The sequence below is a fragment of the Sapajus apella genome, unplaced genomic scaffold, assembly GCF_009761245.1.
Source record: "Sapajus apella isolate SASKATOON/1434 unplaced genomic scaffold, GSC_monkey_1.0 scaffold6, whole genome shotgun sequence".
Taxonomy (NCBI): domain Eukaryota; kingdom Metazoa; phylum Chordata; class Mammalia; order Primates; family Cebidae; genus Sapajus; species Sapajus apella.
This window is the reverse complement of record NW_022436946.1, coordinates 77,089,570-77,101,068: the sequence shown is the minus strand read 5'-3', so window position 1 is coordinate 77,101,068 and position 11,499 is coordinate 77,089,570. Positions and strand designations below refer to the sequence as shown.

The 11,499-nt window shown below is 36.4% G+C and overlaps 1 non-coding gene across 1 annotated transcript; it reads right to left on the bottom strand.

The window, feature by feature from the left end:
* Positions 1–10,869: 10,869 nt before the first annotated feature.
* Positions 10,870–11,081, bottom strand: LOC116549864. Its single transcript, XR_004268129.1, has one exon. It is a non-coding gene; the product is annotated as a small nucleolar RNA U3 (small nucleolar RNA).
* Between the last annotated feature and the right edge of the window lie 418 nt (positions 11,082–11,499).

Genomic DNA, 11,499 nt, shown 5'->3' with positions numbered 1-11,499 from the left:
GCCTCTCTTTATGAAAAAGGCAGGGAGATGCTCCAGAACACCGAACCTGACATGCTTCCCCTCGGTCTCCTATTAGCTTTCTTTGCACTGATATTTTATGTCATCTCTTGCATATAGCTAATTTTAGGGCAGTTTTCTCCACATCACCTTTTCTCAGAAGAAATTCTGATAATTTGGGGACAGAAAGAAAGTGAAAAAATGCATTAGGCAAAATGAAGGCTAGAATATTCAGAAAAAGTGGCATTGTGATAAAACGCAGACAAAAATTATTTTTCTGTTAAATCTTTAGAAGAAGTGGTATGATAAAGAAATATATATTCTGATTCTTAAACATCCAAGTCCTATTTTGGTTCACCTTGATCTACTTATATCAATTACACATTTGTAATGAAGTTTACTTCTAACACACATATGTTGAGCTCATACCTCAGTCCCCTATCCCACCACACACACACACACACACACAAATACACACACGATCATCCCATGTTTGAAGAAATAAGATAAATGAAGCCAGCATTTAAAGCTCATTCAAAATTATTTATACATATTTTTAACTGAAAATGAACACACATAGTTTGCATATACTTGCTTTGAGTACCGTGGAAAGCAAAAGCAATATAAGAAATGATACACAGAGTTTTAAAGAAAGGAGATGATGTTTTGGTATAGTTTGGCTTTATTAAATGGTAAAAGTTTTATCACTTCGAAAAGCCACATATATGTTTTAAAAATTAAAGCATGTTGTAATTAATCAAATTCAAATAAAGGTCAGTGAAAAATTTGCAGACTTAATCACTTAAACATCTTACAATACTTTCAAAATGAAGAACAGGAAAGTAATGCACAATTATCTAGTCTTTTAACCAATGAAAATTAGTTTATCAACGTTAATTAAGTCTCCAATCGACATTAAAAGTAAATTAAGACTATTATTAAATTGATTTTGCATATGGCTAAACTGAGACAGAGAAATATCAAATGAATTTCCCAGGGTTATAGTCAAGTCAGTAGAAATTGGAACCTGTGGATTTTAATGTATTTTTATATGGTTCTAATGATTATTAAAGTGTGTCTTCTTCTAAGCGTAACAGTTAATAGCTTAGTTACATAAAAATCTTTACAAGATCTCTCTTTTGAGAATCATGTTTCTTCTGATTAATTCTTACAAAAGATTTAAGAAGAGCAAAATTAATACATTTCTTGTGCAAAGTAATAAAAATAGATATTTTTAAAAATATTTGTATACATAAAATACAAATAGGTTTTGTTGTAAGAGTAGAAAATACTAATTGGAGGCCAGACACGGTGGCTCACGTCCATAATCCTAGCACTTTGGGAGGCCAAGTTGGGCGGATTGTCTGAGCTCAGGAGTTCCAGAGCAGCCTAGGCAATATGGTAAAATCCTTTCTACTAAAACACAAAAAATTAGCCAGGCATGGTGGCGTGTGCCTACTCAGGAGACTGAGGCAGGAGAATTGCTTGAACCCGGGAGGCGGAGGTTGCAGTGAGCCAAGATCATGCCATTGCGCTCTAGCCTGAGCAGCAGAGCGGCACTTTGTCTCCCTCGCCCCCCCCAAAAAATACTGATTGGTATGAAAATAAGTGAAATTTAAGACAAATACCAGGGAAAACCATGACCCATTTCTTTACGATTTCCCCAACCCCCAAACATCATCAGTTTATGTTTTTCATCCTGTTTGATTTCACTTATGTTTTCTGGCCATTTGAGGATTTCTTTTCATCTAAGTGATTTGATATTATTGTGATACTATTTTTTATCCAGAATTTTGGGATCTGCATTAGCATAGTCTGCATGGTGCCAGAGGTTGCCTAATTTTTCTTTTTTTTTTTTTTTGCTTTGTGACCTTGGAAAGGAGAAATAATTTCTAGCCCTTTTCCTTTACATTCAGGAATGGATGCTGATGATACCTGTCTTAGCCAGAAGTTGAGTCCAAACTCTCAGAGCCTGTTAGGAGGAAGGTGAAAAGATGTGGGAACTGGCAAAGATTGTGAAACAGAAAAGGGGACAAGAAGTGGACCTGGGAAGTAAGAAAACCAGGAAAGTGCATATATTCCCTGAAGCCTAAACCCATCAGACCATCAAGGCAAAATGCTTCTCTGAATGGACATGTAGCTATGCACTGGCTACCAATATTGCTTAGTAATCAACAAAGGGTATATGGCAAGGGAAGTTAAATATATCGGTTCATCTCTGATGTCTAAAATATTTAAACTATTAAATTCTCATGGTTCAGTTCACAAATGCAGAAAATTTCAGGGTGAACTGGTCTTATATATTTTCACAAAGATAAGTTTATCTTTAAACTTCAAAAAGCTTATATTTAAACTTCTAAATACTATTTAGCAGAACTGGAAATCTTTTGAATATTTAAATATTTTTACTTTGGCATATAGATCTATGACAAAAAAGAAGCCATCCTTTTGATCAGTAACATTAATAATGCTGTCTCTGCAATATGTAAATCTGTGCTATCTGTGAATTATGTCTCTCTTTGATGTACTTTCTCAAAACAAGATTATTTATCATAATAATATTTTATTACACAAAACAAGAGACATTTTTACAACATCTACTTTTCTCATTCTGTTTAACCCCGTTTTATAATGTGCTAGGTATATTTAAAACAGAAACTTAGCATGATTTTAGCTCAAGGAAGAGATCAGGACCATGGCATAATTTTGCACAGAGGTCAAGAGAGCACCTTGATGCTAAAATATTTTTCTCCCCCCAGGGATGGCTGCAGCATAATATATCACTGAATCTAGCAAATTCAATCTGTCAGGATGTCAGACCATTAACAAATAAAACAAGACAAGCCACCAGGACTTCATTTGCATTCTTCTGTTTGATCTCCCTGGAAACCCAGAAGACAGCCTTTGTTCACTCTCTTGATTCAGATTAAGTCTCATTGAGTACACATTTTCATAACACCCTGGACCTTACTTCATGCTACTCAAGTACAGTTGCAATGATATATTTATGAGATCAATGTCTAACTGCACCTCTAGGTTAAAAGATCCATTAGGGCAGAGTTGGTGCCTGTTTTGCTTTCAGATGTGACTCCAGCATCCAGCCAAGTGCCAGCCTTTTAGGAAGTATAGAGTAAATATACATTTTTTAATTGAACATGTAAGCATAAATATATGATCATATTATTTAATTACAGACTGGCTGGGCTGTACCATACAATAATCCTTGTAATAGAGAAAACTTCTGATGATCATTAGAACTGGCACAAATGTAAGAAGTACAAGTTTCAGGATAAAACCTTGTTGACTGTAATGCCAACTTACAGTTGATTTGAGATCCTGTCTGGGAAACAATTTGGCAAGAGTAATGGTTGTCAACTTTTACTTCCTATTATGAATTAATTTGATTCTTTTTATATTGTGCCTTTATTTTCTTTGCTCTGTCTTCTAAAAATGATTACTTGATTTTTTTTCTACAGGTAACTACGTAATGAGCTCAAGCAAATACCATTTTAAAATTACTACTTTTTGGTAAATAATATAGAAACATAAATTCAGATAAAAAACTTGCATATATTTTTTGATTTATATATGAAACATCTTTCTTCTAACATTCAAGACATAACAGGTGCTATTTACAATTCTGCATTTAACAATGCAACCTCTGCAAATAATTTTCTTTAAGAGATATTTACAATTTCTTCTTGTCAACAAAACTATGGCATGTAATTGGCAGAAGTCTGCCTGATGAAACATGGTTTAATTTAGCACATACCCCTGAGAATATTTTCATCGGCATTTAGATATGAACCATGGAGTTCCTGTGGCTATTATCCCCTTATCAATAAGTACCTATTTCAAAATGTTTTCAAATGAGTTTCAAAGTCTAGTTACATTTAAAGGGAAATACGGGAGCTTTAATGAAATAAATTAACAGTGTCACGTTATAATACATCAGGCAGATGAAAACAACAGACACTGCAACTGATAGAAGTCATAACGTGGGACGTTTTTTGGCCCAAAGATTTCGTCAAGATGATTACCTAAGATGAAGAAGAAAGAACTAGAAACAAAAACAAAGAAACAAAAAAAAAAAGTGAAAGCTGATACTTCAATCTGTAATACAGGCTTGATACTTACTGAGACGAATAAGCTTCACTCTTTTGGTTCTCAGAAATATGTTATTCTATTAGTCAAGATGCAAAGGAGTTTAATTCACTTAAAATTAAATATTTAAAAATTATTCATTCCTGTTACATGGAGAAAGCACAGTATATATTTCTCAAATGAAATTATGTCATGTAAGAAAGTTACTCCTGGTTGCTATTTGTTTTTTTTCTATTTCTACTAACACCACTATATCACCTTTTGCAGAGTTGTGGAGTTAGGGTCAAGCAACTTTATTTTGGGGTCTTTGTTGTAGTTAGACATTTCAAAGGCTGGGACTAATCAGCAGAAGGAGTCACTGCCCTACTTGGCAGCTTCATCATGTAGCTTTCCACTTTGAGAATTTGCTTGACATATCTTGAAAAGAGCCCTGGTTTATGGAAACTCAAAGTTTACCATAATTTTATTGTTAAAGTTGGACGAGATGGAGTGTGGTCTCTGGGACCTGCATAAACTGGTTGCACAAATGAGGGATGGGATTACCATTTCTCTCATTTGAATATTTAAACTTTCATATGGGACTGGCTAAACTGCTCCCAAATCTTAGGGTACAAAAAAGCCTTGGTCTCAGAGGTACAGCTCTCTTTAGCATTGCCCTTAGGCCAAGAAAGGACAGGCAAGTTTGGAATGTGACAACTGTGGTTTAAAGGGATATTCCTTAGGTAGAGGAAGTTATATTGTTGGTTTTTTTTTAATGTATGTGTTTTAGAAAGAGGAAATTTTATGATTTCTCTCTATAAAAGAATGAAAGACTAAAGAACAACACCTAGGCCAGTTGTGGCGAGTCATGCCTGTAATCCCAGCACTTTGGGAGGCCAAGGCAGGTGGATCACCTGAGGTCAGGAGGAGTTTGAGACCAGCCTGGTTAACATGATAAAACCCCTTCTCTACTAAAAATACAAAAATTTAGCCGGGCATGGTAGTGCATGCCTGTAATTCCAGCTATTCAGGAGGCCGAAGTGGGAGAACTGCTTGAACCCAGTGGTGGGGGTGCAGGTTGCACTGAGTGAAGGTTCCCCGTCACGCCAGCCTGGGTGAAAGAGTGATACTACATCTCAACAAACAAACAAACGTTGCCTATCTCACAAGTATGGCTGATGATACTGTCATTTATTTTGGAGGTGCTTTGAAAAGTGTCCAAGGTACAAGATGTCCCATTGAAATATTTATTATTATTAATAGCTAATATTTTAATGAATAATAGAGGTTTTTAAAAGTAGGTTTTAAAAGGAAAACATACTTCTATTGTAATATTTTATAAGTAGGGATGAAAATATAATTCCTGGATTAGATCCTTCTATTTTACAAATGAGAAAAATGCTAAAAATGATATTATCCTGCAAAGTGATGTATATTATACCAGAGAAATTACTGGGGAACAGAAGTTCCACACTGCATCCACAAGACCCTTTTGTTCTAGTCAAATAGCTGGACTTTAATTCATTTGCAGAACTTGAACTAGAGGTGTGTTTATTATGCAATTAATCAAGAGTGGCAGGGTTCCTAGAAGTTCACTTGAGGTATCTTAAATTTTATTAGTTAAGGCAAACATTTATTAGATGGTCATGTGCTGGCAGTTTGTTAGTCGCAGAGGACTGAAAGACAAATATGACGTTGTCTTTGTTTGAGAGCAGTAATCCACTGAATAAAAAGCCTAAGGTGAGTACTTATACCATGTAAACCACATCTGTGGTTTTTCTATAATAAATATTTAATTTTAAACTCTAAAAGAGGAATGAACACTTCTATACAAAGACAATCTTTTCCCTTCTAGAGCAAAACATTCCTATATCCCAGAATTGCAATAAAGATTTAAAAGAAGAAATGGATAAGGGCCCTAGACAAACCATGTCATGGGAGGGAGGGACAGTAGTAGGAAGTAGGGATGTGCAACTTAACAATAGATACATTTCAATAGTTTTGGGGACACAGGCAGTTTTTGATTACATGGAAAAGTTCTTTAGTGGAGGTTTCTGAGATTTGGGTGCACCCATCACCTAAGCATTATATACCATGCCCAATGTATAGTCATTCCTCACCCCTTCCCAGCTTCCCAAGTCCCCTAAATCAAAAAGCATTTGAGTTTGTCAATTGCTTCTTTTGCATCTATTGAGATGATCATGTGGTTTTTATTTTTAATTCTGTTTATGTGATGTATCATATGTGTTGACTTGCATATGTTAAACCATCCATGCATTCCTGGGATGAAATCCACTACATCCTGATGTATTATCTTTTTAATATGCTATTAGATTAGGTTAGCTAGTATTTTATTGAGGATTTTTGCATCTATGTTCATCAGGGACATTGGTTCGTAGTTGTTTTTTGTTTTCTTGTTGTTATGTCCTTTCCTGGTTTTGGTATTAGGGTGATACTAGCTTCACAAAATGATTTAGGGAGAATTGCTTCTTTCTCTATCTTTTGGAATATTTTCAATAGGATTGATAAAACGTCTTCTTTAAATGTCTGGTAGAATTCAGTTGTGAATCCATTAGCGCCTGGACTTTTTTGGGGGCAATTTTTAAATTACTATTTCAATCTTGCAAGTTGTTATTTTTGGTCTGTTCAGAGTTTCTATTTCTTCCTGATTTAATCTAGGAGAGCTATTTCCAGGAATTTATCAATCTCCTCTAGATTTTCTAGTTTTGCATGTAAAGATATTTGTAGTAGCCTTAAATGATCATTTGTATTTCTGTGGTAGCGGTTGTAATAGCGCCCATTTTGTTTCTGATTGAGCTTATTTATATCTTCTCCCTTCTTTTCTTGGTTAATCTTGCTACTGGTCTATCAATTTCATCTTTTCAAAGAACCAGGTTTTTGTTTCATTTATCTTTTATATTATTATTTTTGTCAATTTCATTTAGTTCTGCTCTGATCTTGGTTGTTTCTTTTCTTCTGCTGAGTTTGGGTTCAGTTTGTTCTTGTCTCTCTAGTTCCTTGAGGTGTGAGCTTAGGCTGTCTATTTATGCTCTTTCAGACTTTTTGATGCAGGCTTTAACGCTATGTACTTTCTTCTTAGTACCGCTTTTTTTATTATCTCTACCATACCTAGCAGTGCAATTGTGTCTCTTTTGTGAGAAACTACCCATCAGCAGAAAGATCTAGAATTTAAGGCTTACTGTTTGATTCTTTTGTCCCACGGGGTGATCCCTTGATTTCACGTTCTCCCCCTTTCCCTAGGGATGAGGTTTCCTGGGAGCTGGATTGTGTGATTGTTATTGCTCTTCTGGGTCTAGCCACCCAGTGAGGCTACCAGCCTCTGGGCTAGTGCTGGGGAATGTCTGCTGCTTCTCCTTTTATATTTTGCACAGCTCCTTAAATCCATTTCAGCTCCAGGTAGGGTTAAATCCTTCCCACATGATCTGAGTTTTCAGATTCCCCAGTGGGGATGTGTGTTTGGAGGCAGGTTATTCCCCCCTCACACTTTGGGAACTCACAGTTTTTCTTCTGTCTGAGTTTGCAGTGGTATGCCATTTCTTTCAAAGCATCTGTAAATTCTTTTGGTTTTCCTGGTACATTCCTGTAGTAGTTCTTAGAACAAAGTTCACAGTGTGAATCTCCATACACTCTTCTGACCATCCAAGTGGGAGAAACATGTTAGCCCTGCTTACTATGTGCCTTCTTCCTGCAGCCTCTTGGGATGTGCAACTTTGAGATGTTTTTGCAGGCACAGCTGTCTTCAAACATTTTGAGGGCTGTCAGGAGAAGTGAATTAGTAGAGGTCACAGCTGTGAGTTTGGTAGTAAACACCTCTATATTATGATGGGGTTTCCAAATAATTTTTAGAGTTTCCAGCTCTGGTACAGGCTTTCTCCTGTCCCAGGGATTCATGCAGAAGCTGAGTACTCATATTTCAAAATAGATATAGATAGATGGATAAATAGGTAGATTTCCAAATAGTAAGAGGTTATAATTGATAAGTGCTAAGATCCCTTCCTCTTCTAATAGTTTGTCATTCCAGATCATTGGATTAGTATGAGAATTGTGTGTCATTAAGATGAAGAGCCATTGAGGAGCCATCTGAGTGTGGGAAAAGTTCATATATGGCAGTATTAATTTAGTTTTCACCACAACCCTATTTCTGTGGGTTTTTAACAAAATTAGATAAATCAAAGCAATGAAATAATATAGTTTGTCAAATGAATCCATTAAAACACTTATCACAGACCCAAAAGGTTAAAATTCATACCTGGTTTCTAATTTAAGAGAAAAGGTTTCTTAGAAAATGGGGGTGACTAGGTAGAAACACATTCTTTTATAAATGAAAATCAAATCACCATAGTAGCAAGCTCATAAACATCACAGGAGGTCCTAGGGTAGCTGTGAGAAAATGAATTATGACAGCCTAGTACAAGATATCATAAGGAAACATAATGTTAAATAGTTTTAATCAATTGGAGATTTCAAGATCTCTTAAAGGGGCCACAAATAGTACAATGTTTTTCAGCTATAAAATGAATTTTTGAATCTAGTCAGAACACAAATATTTTGTGCAAAATTAAAATTTCATACTTGTGGTTTTAAGAAGCCTCTAATAAAGGGGTGATCTCAGCAATATTATACTCCTGGTAAATGAAACTAATAGGAATGAAGGATGAGAGGAGTCCTAAATGAGGTATTTTTTCCTCATATTTATTGTAATCAGATTCTCACTTTTCTGTGTCATTGCCTGCCTGTGCCAGCCCATTGCACAGTGCTCAATGGGGTCTCTGAAAGGGAAAGTTAATAATAAATGAAAACATTTGTTCTCTCTATACTTACGGCTTTCACTTAGTCTCTTGGGAACATATCAATTCTTTCTAGATCTTGTAGTCTGTGCTCAGCCTGATCACTTGACTTGGAGTGCATTGACACAAAGGCAGATGATTCATGCCAAATCCACCTTCCTCTCAGCCCCCAGCCAAATAATAAACAAAAATACCTGTGTCTGGTAAGTGAGTCTATTTGAAAATGAAATAAATATCTCTGTTACTTCTATGACTTGTGTAAATTAAACACTCAATTTGACGGGGAGCACATCTCAGTTTGTTTTTGGTGACTCAGGAATCACTCTGGGATTTTCAAGCTGGAGGTAATCATAAAGATCATACAGACCAGTGCTTCCCAAACCTGGCTCAGTATCGGAGTCACTGAAGGAACTCTCAAAATTCATATTACCTGACTGAGCTCACCCCTGATCTAGCAAGTAGAATCTCTAGGCTTGGATCTGGCAATTTGCCCTGGTGACTCTGATTTGGGGAACAGAGATCTGGCCTTACATTTTATAGAGGTCTGGAGAAACTAGAGATTGTGTATTATGAATGGATTTAGGGTTATTGGATTAAATGACTTGCTCAGGGGGTAGTTAATGACAGCGCTATGGTCAGAAACCATACATCCCTGATTCCATTTTTCTTTTCACACCGCCACCCACTGATATGGCCAACATCATTAGAAGCATGTAATTTGTACCCACTTTCAAGTAAAAAGTGTTCAGAAGTATTTATATCAGAATATTACATGGTTATCTCAGAATACCTCCCCACCACCACCACACACACCACAGACCTTTGAGCTTCTTTACTGCCTTTTACATACCTTTCTTCAATTCTGTCTTTTGACATTTTAATCACCTTCCAACAGAGTTCCCTGAACTTGATATTCTCTTTGGCTGTTTCACTGTCTTCTCTTAGGGCTTCCGAAGTCTATTCACTTGCTTTCACTCATTTTCTACCAAACCTGTTGCTCATGGAAGGGCTGGTTCTAATATTGTTTCCTCACCTTCCATCTTGTTTCTTCTTCTAGTCAAATGAGGCTGCCATTGTATAGACTTTTGACAGCAAGGTTGTTTTGTCTATTTTTTTCCTTTACCTCTAGTGGTACGTGAACTGTCACATTTACTGCGGGAGTGGATGTAACTGTGGTCATTCTGTGACCTATGCACATTCTTAACCGCTGTTGCAGTCAGTGGATAAAGGCTGTGTGTTTGAGGAGGAAGCTTAGTGGGGCCAGGTGATTGTAAAAGTTGGCAGTTAATTGGGATGCAGCAGGGAGATATTTGTGGAGGAATGCCTAAAAGATGATAGTCTGTATTTGAAATGAAGTTGCACTGACTCTGCAACTATATACTCGCTAGCACTGGATTTACAGTGAACTCTAACAGCATACCTATTGCTGGCACTGCCCAGCGATGAAAGATTCTATTTTCAAAAAATAGTTGTAGGTACTATTTTCATCCTTAGCACTGTGACAATTTTATGGTACCTTAAAGATAACTTTCTTTTAGGCTTTGAAAGTAGATTAACAACTGAGGGATGAAACACTTAAATTAAAATAATTGATAAAGAGACATGGAAGTCATTTAATAATACAAGACATATGTGATTTTACATTCATAGCAAACTGCCGCTTATGGTCTCCTAGGTATAAAAGATTCCTATGTCTGCTTCTTATCTCTGTTCCACTTGGTTAATTATAACTTCCCTTGTAGTTCACTCATTCACTTATTCAATAAGTATTTATTAAGCACAAAGCATCAGGTACCATGTTAGGATGCAATCCTCAAGGGGTTCCTGGTCTAGTGGGGGGACTGTCTTGTGGAAAGGCTGCAATAAAAGTCATAACAGAGGCCAGCAGCCTGGTCTGAGCCTTGTGCACTTTTTTTTAAAGCTCATATAACTGTGTGTTTTGGTATTTTATTTTTAAGAAAAATATTATTTCTTAATGGGAACCATGCAGACATCCTTCTTTCCCTCTCACTTTTCCTGAGGAAGAGAACATTTGCCAATGATGAAGGGCAGTTGTAGCCAAGCAACACCAAGGACTGGCTCATGTTCCAGAGAGAGCAGACTGGGTCTCCTCCTGGTGGTTTCTGGTGCTCTACACCTTAAGAGAAACCTCTAGTAATGAATTGAAGAAAGGATTCCTGAAAGTGTAGTTTTGGTCTTTCATTTTTAATAAATAAGATGCTGTCACATACTAGCTTTCTTAGCATTAATGTGTGGAAACACCTGTCGATCAAGAATCAGGCATACTTCACCCTTTTTAATGAACTACATATTAATCCATGGTGTGGATAGGACTTAATTTTCTCAACCTTTCCTCTTATTTAGGTATTTAGTTCATTTCTAGGTGTTTTGCCATCGTGAACAATTCTCAACACCATATCGTCATATCCATTCTCTCATATCCTCGTAACCATTCTCTCATGCCACTTAGATCTTTGAGAGATGCTGCTGCAGCGAGCATAGTTGATTGACAGCCTCTTGCTCTTGGCTCTTTAGGTTCATCACTATGACATTCATAATGAGGCTATTCCTAATGAGGATTCGTAATCCCAGCCAGTGACTGAGTGTGTCT